Raw genomic sequence first — 10,057 nt, forward strand, 5'->3', positions numbered from 1 at the left:
TATCTCTGCACATCAAGCCCGCGCCCCCCCCGCTCCCTTCTTTTTCTCTCCCTCTAAGCACGCTGCTTTTGTTCCTCGGCCCTCCTGCTGAGCCTCGTGCTTATTTACCTGGAACGCCTGCTGCCTGGGATGCTTTGCCTTGCACCTTTGTTGTGCCTGCTCGGGCTCCAGCCGATGCAGCACCTTGCATTGCATGGTGAATAAACGATCCCTCCTCCTTCTCCTCCGCCTCCACCCCACTGGGCTGTTGCAAACTGGTGGCCAGCCCCTGGTTTAGCCGGTCTCCACAGCAACCCCCAGCGAGAGGCGCGCGCGCACGCGAGTCACAAGCAGAGCCGATTGGCTAGCAGAAGCATATATGTAAAAGAGCTGAGAGGGTGGATCTAGAGACAGCCCCTGCCCAGGCAAAATAGGGGTGTGTGGCATGAGAGCGTGAACGACGCACCTGCTTGGCTCTCCTAGAGACAGAGTGTGATCAGTAGGACGGGGCTGACGAGCTAACCTTGTCAAAAATGAGGGGAAACTTGCACAGCGGGTGAGGTCAAGGTTGCTTGAAACAGGGTTAGCTGATCGAAATGCCTATTTCACTCAGAAAACAAATTCCTGAAGCCTGAAAAGGCAGGTTTGTACATTAGCATGCATCTCACCAGGTTGTATGCACACATGTTAATGCTTTTTAGGCTTTTGTCCACATGAGATTTTCTTGCAGTGCTGTCCTTCCTGAAGGAGCTCATTCAGCAACTGAGGAGAATAAACAACAGGTCTGATTAAAGGCTCAGTGCTGAAACCTGTTTTCAATGTCAAGTTTCAGACCTTGGATGTCTCGTGTGAAACAACAACAAAGAAAGAAAGGCCTTCTGAGCATGTCCAAAGTCCTTTCCCTCACCACCAAGGACACTTTCAAACAAGATGCTAACTGGAGTACCTGACCCTGTCAAAATGTTCCCTTGAAACGTTTTGCTGTTCAGGGAAGAAGAAAGTCATGAAAACTATATTTTCTCTGCTGCTGCTTTTTGTATTTTGTACTGTTTTTTATGCTGTGTTTTAATTTTTTAATCAGATTTGTTTTATATTTTTAGCTTAATATTTTAATTGTGTCTTTTTTACAATCTTGTTTTTAAATTTTGCTGTAAACCGCCTTGGGATTGTTTTAATGAAAGGTGGTATATAAACTTAACAATAAATAAAAAATATTTATCATTTATATACCACTCCGCACTATTCAAAATTATTTAAATATCTGGTTGTTTATATAAGAACATAAGAACAGCACTGCTGGATCAGGCCCAAGGCCTATCTAGTCCAGCCTGTTTCCCACAGTGCCCTACCAGATGCCTCTGAGAAGCCCACAGGCAAGTGGGGAAGGTGTGCTCTCTCTCCTGCTGTTGCTCCCCTGCAACTGTTATTCAGAGGCATCTTGGCTCTCTGAGGCTGGAGCTGGCCTATAGCCACCAAACTAGTAGCCATTGATAGACCTGTCCTCCATGAATTTGTTTAAGCCCCTTTTAAAGCCATTCAAGCTAGTGGCCACCACTACATTGCATTGCAGATAATTCCATAGATTATTATATTTGTACACCACTCCAAATTTCCACCTCTGGGCACTTTGCAACAACCACAAGTCTAGTTAAAAAGCTTGGGTGAATAAATGTGTCTTTAAAGACTTTTTAAAAGTTGTCAGAGATGGGGAGTCTCTTATTTCAGCAGGAAATGCATTCTAGAGTCCTAGCATAGCAACAGAGAAGGCCTGTCCCTGTGTAGCCACCAGATGAGCTGGTGGCAACTGCAAATGAACCTCTCCAGATGATCTCAATGGGCGATGGGGCTCATAGTGAAGAAGACATTCTGTTAAATATCCTGGACCTAAGCTATTTATTTATTATTTTTATATAATAAATAATAGGGCTTTATCGGTTATAAACAGCACTTTGTATTTTGCCAAGAAACTTATTATTAGCCAGTATAGTTCTTTTAATATAGGAGTAATATTATTGTCTCTTTGAGATGACCCGGAGACCAACCGGACTGCCATATTGTGTGCCAACTGCAGTTTCCAGAGTACATACAAAGGCAGCCCCAGAGACTGTGCATTTTAGTAGTCAAGTCTGGAGATTAGTACTATAACACTGTTCTGAGGTCATTTATCTCAAGAAATGGATCCAGCTGGCATATCAGCTGAAGCTGATAGAAAGCACCTCTGGCCACTGCCTCAACCTGACACACCAGGGAGAGGTTTGAGTCCAAAAGTTCTCCCAGACTGGGTACCAGTGTTCCCTCCAAGGCATGCACATGTGCTCACATGTTTTTTTGATGTCCTTTCAGTTAATTTTAGATCCCACTCAGGTTGAATCAGGAAGGTCCCACTCTGAATGCATGTGCATACACACTGCCTTGATACTGCCACCCAAAACAAAACTCATTCTAACACAGATGAAAACAATTAGAGAGAACACTGCTGGGTACCTGTTCCTTCATGGGAAGTGTGACCCCATCCAGAACCTGCAGATCAGAATTGTCTCCCAAGTCCTGACCGCACACAATAAGTACCTCTGCCTTATTTGGATTTAGTCACCATTTGTTATTCCTCATCCAGCCCATCACTGCCTCCAAGCAGGCATTTAGGCAGGTTATACCTTCTCCTGATGTTGACATGAAGAAATAGATTTGGGTTTCATCAGCATACTGATAACACCTCACACCAAATCTCCTGATGATCTCTCCCAGCAGTTCCATGTAGATATTAAAAAGCATTGGAGACAGTATAGAGCCCTGGGTGAAGCCATATAAAAGTTCAAATTGTGAAGAACAACAGTCTCCAAGCAACACAATCTGGAATCTGCCCAAGAAGTAGAAGCGGAACCACTGCAAAACAGTGCCTCCCACTCCCAACCCTCTCAGACAGTCCAGAAGGATACTATTGTTGATAGTCTTGAAAGTCACCAAGAGATCCAAGAGGACCAACAGAGTCAGACTGAGACTCCCTCAATCAATTTCCCATTGGAGATCATCCATCAGGCCGACCAAGGCAGTCTCCACCACATAGCCCACCCAAAAGCTAGTTTGAAATGGGTCTAGAAAACCTGTTTCCTACTAAACTGTCTGGAGCTGGGAAGCCACCACTCTCTCAATTACTTTGCCCAGTCATGGCAGATTTGAAACTGATCTTTCATTCGCTAACTCTGAGGGATCCAATGCAGGTTTCTTCAAAGAAGGTGCATTGATAACCTCCTTAAGACAAAGTGGCATCCTATAGACAAGCCTATATAGGCCTATAGTTGCTTAACACTGAGGGATCCAGTGCAGGCTTCTTCAGAAGAGGACTAATAATAATAATAAACTTTATTTGTTAGCGACCCCATAACAAATAGTTATCTGGGCAGCTCACAACATAGTATTAAAATATCAACTAAAAACTCATAACACAAGCGGGGGGAGAAAACAATTTTTAATCAATTTTAAAAATCCAGTTTAAAAATCAAAATGTAAAAGGCCTGATTGAACAAAAAAATGTCTTTACCAGGCATCTGAGAGATCAAAGTGATTAAGACAGGCAAGCTGCACTGGGGAAGCTATTCCATGAACGGGATGCAACCACCAAAAAGGCCCTCTCCCTAGTTGTCCTCCGCCTCACCTTGTTTGACAGGGGCACCTGGAAGAGGGCCTCCGAAAATCTTAAGGTCTGAATTGGGACATATGGTGCAAGGCGCTCTGTCAGGAAACCCGGTCCCAAGCCATATAGGGCTTTAAAGGTTAAAATTGGACGGGGAGCCAGCGCCGACCGTGGCACTGTCTGTATTAAACAGCTGAGGTGTCTGTTTTGAAAAGCCACACCACACGGCTGCTTCCTGCCTATTCCCAGCAGCCCATGGGTGGAATCAGCACATAACTGGTGCCTGCACATGTGCAGATGCCGTTTATGTGCTGATACCACACACGGGCTGCTGGGAATAGGCAGGAAGCAGCCGTGTGGTGTGGCTTTTCAAAACAGACACCGCAGCTGTTTTATATGGACAGTGCCACAGTGGAATGGTAGGGGGCAGTGGAGAAGTGAGGGAGGGGCAGGTAAGGCTTTTCTCCTTTTAAAGTACCTATTCTCCACCACCCCCAATGCATGAAATGCTTTGTGCACATCCCTAGCCTCTATCATGTCTCCCTGTAGTTGCCTCTTTTCCAGACTAAAAAGCCCCAGATGCTGTAGCCTTGCCTCATAAGGAAGGTGCTCCAGGCATTGGATCATCTTGGTTGCCCTCTTCTGTACCTTTTCCAGTTCTACAATGCCCTTATTAAGATATGGTGTCCAGAACTGTATGCAGTACTCCAAATGTAGCTGCATCACAGATGTGTATAAGGGCATTATAATATTAGAATTTTTATTTTCAATCCCCTTAATGATCCCTAGCATGGGATTTGCCTTTTTCACAGCTGTCGTGCACTGAGTTGTCATTTTCAACGAGCTGTCCACCTCAAACCCAAGATCTCTTTTCTGGTCAGTCACTGACAGCTCAGATCCCATCAGTGTATATGTGAAATTGGGATTTTTTGCCCCAATATGCATCACTTTACATTTGCTTACATTGAACTGAATCTGCCATTTTGTCACCCACTCATCGAGTTTGGAGAAATCCTTTTGGAGCTCCTCACAATCTATTGTGGATTTTACTACCCTAAATAATTTAGTGTTATCTGCAAATTTGGCCACTTCACTGGTCACCGCAACTTCTAGGTCATTTATGAACAAGTTAAAGAGCACTGGTACATATACCTTGGGGACCCTGTATCTTTCTTCCCTCCATTGTGAAAACTGTCCATAGTCCATTTATTCCTACCCTCTGTTTTCTGTCCTTCAACTAGTTACCAGTCATTAACCTATCCCCTTATCCCATGACTGCCAAGTTTCTTCAAGGGCCTTTCATGGGGAACTGTGTCAAAAGCCTTTTGGAAGTCCAAGTACGCTACGTCAGCCAGATCACCTTTATTCACATGCCTGTTGACACTCTCAAATAACTCCAAAGGTTTCATGAGGCAAGACTTGCCCTTTCAGAAGCCATGCTGGTTCTCCTTCAGCAAGGCCTGTTCTTCAATATGTAACGATTTTGTTCTTAAGTATGCTTTCCATCAGTTTACCCTGCACAGAAGTTAAGCTAACTGGTCTGTAGTTTTCCAGATCCCCCCGGTTCAGTTTTTTAAAATTGGATTTATATTAGCTATTTTCCAGTCCTCTGGTAGAGAGCCTGATTGTAGCAACAAGTTACATATTTTTGTTAAGAGATCAGCAATTTCACATTTGAAATTGCAGCAGGGAGGTTTGAAGGTGGTGGGGGTGCTACTTTAAGTGTGAGGGAGAGTGCATTTACTCCTCCTGCCACTTTCCCTTCACCGGTGTCTGTTTTTGTAAAAGCCCATCGGGGCAGCAGCACACCTCCCTGCTGCCCCATTGCCTGGATATAACCAGAAGTCTCCAACACACCTGCACACACCGGCACATGCACAGGTGGGCGTGCAACATGTGCACATCCACACTGGCATGCGCAGACACATCAGGGACTTCTGGTTATATCTGGACAACGGGGGCAATGGGGCAGCAAGGAGGTATGCTGCCACCCCTATGGGCTTTCATTATTTATTTATTTAATACAAAATTTTATAAAATTTAATTTTATTTTTGATACAAAATTTTAATACAATTAAAATGTTTAATACAATCAAATTTTTAATAATATTTTAAATTTTAATGTAATAACTAATAATAACAATACAATTGTAATACAAAATTTTACAAAAACAGACGCCAGCAGAGGAAAAGTGGCGGGAGGTGTAAGTGCGCCCTCCCCTGCTTTTAAAGCTAGACACCCCCCACCATCAAACCAGCAGAACCGCCGGTTCTTCGAACTGGTTTGAAGGCCCATAAAGGGTCTCCGAACTGGTTCCATGCACATCCCTAGTTCTGTAGTGGGTATATTGTCAGTGTCCTCTGCCATAAAGACAGATGCAAAGAACACATTCAGCTTCTCTGCAGTCTCCTTATCCTCTTTAATTATCCCTTTCACACTCTCATCTACTAGAGACCAACTTCCTCCTTGGCAGGTTTTCTGCTTCTGGTATATTTAAAGAAGTTTTTGTTATTCCCCTTGACACATCTACCTATGTGCTCCTCAAACTTTCTTCTTGTTCCCTTATTGTCTCCTTGCATTTATTTTGCCAGAGTTTATGTTCCTTTCTGTTCTCTTCATTTGGCAGGACTTCAGTTTTCTGAAGGAAGACTTCTTCTCTTTTATAGTTTCCCTAACTCTGCTTGTTAGCCATGCTGATGTCCTGTGGTGGTATCTTTCCTTCTTCTTGGTATGCATTCCAACTGAGCTTCTGTTATTGTGGTTTTAAATAAGTTCCATGCTTTCTGGAGTGATTTGACCCTCCCGACTTTCCTTTTCAGCTTCCTTTTTACCAGTCCCCTCATTTTTTAGAAGTTTCCTCTTCTGGAGTCCAATGAACCTGTGTTGGACTTCCTTGGAAATGCTCCACACACATATAAGCTGAATTGGATCAAAATATGGTCACTGTTCCCCAGTGGTTCTACAACTCTGACATCTCCCACCAGGTCCTGGGAACTACTCAGGATTAAGTCCAAGGTCACCTTCTCTCTGGTTGGTTCTACAACCATCTGTTCTAAGGCATAGGCATTTAGCATGTCTAGAATTTTGGATTCTTTGTCAATACCCACAATGAATGTGCCCAGTATATTTGATTCTCCAATTTCAGGTCACTCTCAGTGTTTTGACCTGGAGGGTGCAATAGCACATTGTCCTGGCACGTTGGCATAGCCTCCTCACAGCCAGGAGTGCTCACTCACAGTTACTGGAGGAATGCCAGCAAGACCATGTGACTGAGGCTGCCAGGGGTAGGTCACCAGCCTGGGCTGAGTGGCAGCTCAATCAGGAACACTGAAGGAAGCAGATAACGACAGCAGCAAAGTCTGGAGACTGGCATTCAGTGGAGACAGAAGTGGAGCTAGGAGTGCGGCTGCAAGAGATTACAGGGAGCCCAAGCTTGGGGGCTTGGAAGCTACAGATAGTGGGCTAGGCTCAAACACAAGGAAACTCAACACAAGGGCAGCAAGAGCTGTTATTCCAGCAACAGGCAGGCTGGATTGATCAGCTTATAAAGCTGAGGTTGGAAAGCAGAGCCATAACAAGTCATGGGTTGCAGCTGGGACTGCCTGCCTGGTGTAGAACACAAGGAGGATTCACAAGGAGTCCTTTTCCTTACTCATGAGTAGCCCTTGACCTACATTCCTTTCTTGCATATAAGTTGGCACTGCTTGCATTCACCAAGAGCTTCACAGGCCTTCCTCTGGCACTGTTCAATTGGAGAGGGAGGCTCCTCCTGATCAGAGTCCACAGGGGATCTAGTGGGAACCCCCACACCCATGATGGTCCAAGTATGGGGTTCTCATTCTCAGAGGGCTCTCCTGTGGCCTCCTCTGGCTCCAGGGCCTTGAGAGGGCCTTTGGAAGGTCTCCATTTCCTGGCTTAGGGGGTCTCTGCACTAGCCGGGGCTTCCAGATCTTGACAAGTTTTGGACCTAGCTAGATGCTGCGTTACATGCACAACCTTCACATCAGGTAGGCAAGTCACGGTGTGGTCTACATGTGGGTCACAAAACCATCTCTATCTCCCTATCAATCAATTCACCCACTACTATGAAGCCCCCAACCCTCGGAAGAGTATCCTCTGTGTGAGAGGATATGAGTGTATCACCCAAGGAAGGTGTCCCTCTCTTCTAATGGAGCATCAACCTCTTCCCCAGACCTATGTCCTCCTTCCCTGAGACCTTCATTCTCCATGACAGCAGAGGAGCTATCAGCCTGGGAGTGGGATGCCTCTATCACACCCCTGATGTTCTTATCCACATGCCTCTCTGAGCTTCCCCTGGTCAGCCACCTTGGCTTTGAGGGAAATAACTTCTTCCCTGAGAGCCAGGAGGGCTTTGCTCCAAGCACGCACCCACGACTCCTGCCCCTTGAGCAAATAGTCATATATGCAACACTCTGTACAATACACTGGGAAGCACTCCTCCCCTGCTAGGATTCTATCTTCATAACTAGTTTTATTAACTATTTAGACCATAGAGAGCTTTTGTTTTTTAAAGGTAGGTCTCAGCTGCAGTAGTCAATTAAAGGTTTAAAGCTCTGCCTTCCAAGAAAATTACAGAAGTTGGGTAGTACTCACCTTCTTCTTGTGATGGTTGTCTCCTTTGTGATAAACGGGGGCAGCTTGAGCACCTCGGTGCACACTTCCCTGTTAAACTCTACACAAAACATCTTTGATATATGTTGGCAAAGCTCCGGATAGCAAGGCTCCCCTGGTCTGAGCCGTGTCTTCTCAAGCGCTACTTCCAAACTGAGCTGCCTCGTGTATGTGCCCCCTCCCACAAGCTGTGAGACTCACCTGCAGTGAATCCACACCCACTGTATCTCTAGGCACAACTGAAACTGCCCTGTTCAAAACAACCCCCTAGACAGCTAGAAATCAAATCCTAGAAATGACTAGCCCTAACAAACTTACCTTATCCTTTCCTCTTGTTTTCTTGTTTGTTTGTTTATTTGCTTGCTTGGTTTTTTTTTTTAGGAAAAACAGTTGCATTCACCCTTTCCACCAATTCTGCCTTCTAAGGTAGTATGCACAAATAGTTAAAAACACAATACGTTACAATACCACAGAAATGGCAGTTAATAAAACAGCAAATGGATAAAAATCGAGTTAGGTGCTGCCAAAAGCTTGAGATGTTGTTTGTTTAATAAACAAAGGAATTTATTATTTTTTAAAGGTATTGTTTAATATTTTGCCTAAATATAACCTGCAAATGTACCGAGGGGGTGCTATTCAATCACCAGGAGCTTTTTCAGACAACTACTTTCCCACGACTTTACTTTGGGAAGGTGGGTGTACGTCCACATATCAGCCAGATTTACCCCAAAGTCGATGCGATATTTCAGATACACAGAATTCAGATTTCCCCCTCTGTATTGGAACCTAGTTCGATTTAAGTCCGGGGTAAACAAAAATGCTCTTTTTGCATCGGATTATCCGTTATGCTCCCAATTCACAGTAAAGCCTTGCAGTAAACCCTTGGTAAAGCCTGCTGTCTGAAAAGCTTCTGGGGTGCACCACAGAAAAAGCTCTGTCCTTGGTACCCCCCTGAAGGCGGGACACTTGGAACCTAGTCCTGGACAGGTTCATATGGGGATAGTTAGTCCTCCATGAACTCAGTAGGCTGGTATTATGATATCCATATTGCAGGTGAGAGGCTGAGGCAGAGGGAAGCCACCTGCTGAATTTGCGGCGGAGGTAAGATTTGACTCAAGATTAGATTCCTAGTCACTATGCTGCATCACCTCTTCATGATGTTATGAAAACTGCTTAACACAATTTGCACTCTATGGGAGAATATAGTTTGAAGATATGCAGGAGATATCTCAGATATCACAAACTCTGAAACATTAACTGGGAGACATCTTATATGATAAAGGCGCATTTATAACTTTAAAATCAAACTGCCAAGAATTCTATACCCCAAACCATCACATTCGGTGCTCTAAGAGCAAGGTTCTGGGTTTTGCAGAATCTGGGGCAAATTGGAAAGGAGCACTATGCATTTCTAGAACACTGGTGCACTCATATTTTAAGACTCAAGGAAGTGGACAAAACCCAGGCACATCTTCAAGTGTATTAGTCCAGTATAACTGAAAATCTCTGGTGAGCACCCAGAAACTCATGCTGGAGAAGCAAGCATTCACCTCAGCATAGGCATGGCCACAGTGGTCTCCACTGAGCTCCACATTCTCATCTGCTAATACAGACGACATGGAGCGAAGCTGAATATCTGCCAGTTAACATCCCAGTAAGGAGAGAAGGCTCCTATATGGGATCCCCTCGGGGTAGCAATGAAGAGTGTTCCATAGAAGAAAGGAGACAGCTGGCTCCCTGTTTGCTGTTGGAGCCTTCTGTTCCCTTCTCACTCACAACTGCAGCTCCACCTTGGTTTGGTGTGTTTGCCCTTA

The 10,057-nt window shown here is 44.7% G+C and overlaps 1 protein-coding gene across 3 annotated transcripts in view; it reads right to left on the reverse strand.

Moving 5' to 3' along the window:
• The window catches only part of LOC128330103 (uncharacterized), a 115,083-nt gene extending 114,787 nt beyond the window's left edge, over positions 1-296 (reverse strand). For all 3 annotated transcript variants that reach the window (XM_053262424.1, XM_053262433.1, XM_053262418.1), the window contains exon 1: positions 109-296. The gene's annotated coding sequence lies outside the window, so the exon portion shown is untranslated. The remainder of the gene's footprint in view (positions 1-108) is intronic.
• Positions 297-10,057: the final 9,761 nt, after the last annotated feature.

The sequence above is a fragment of the Hemicordylus capensis genome, chromosome 1 (genome assembly GCF_027244095.1).
Source record: "Hemicordylus capensis ecotype Gifberg chromosome 1, rHemCap1.1.pri, whole genome shotgun sequence".
Taxonomy (NCBI): domain Eukaryota; kingdom Metazoa; phylum Chordata; class Lepidosauria; order Squamata; family Cordylidae; genus Hemicordylus; species Hemicordylus capensis.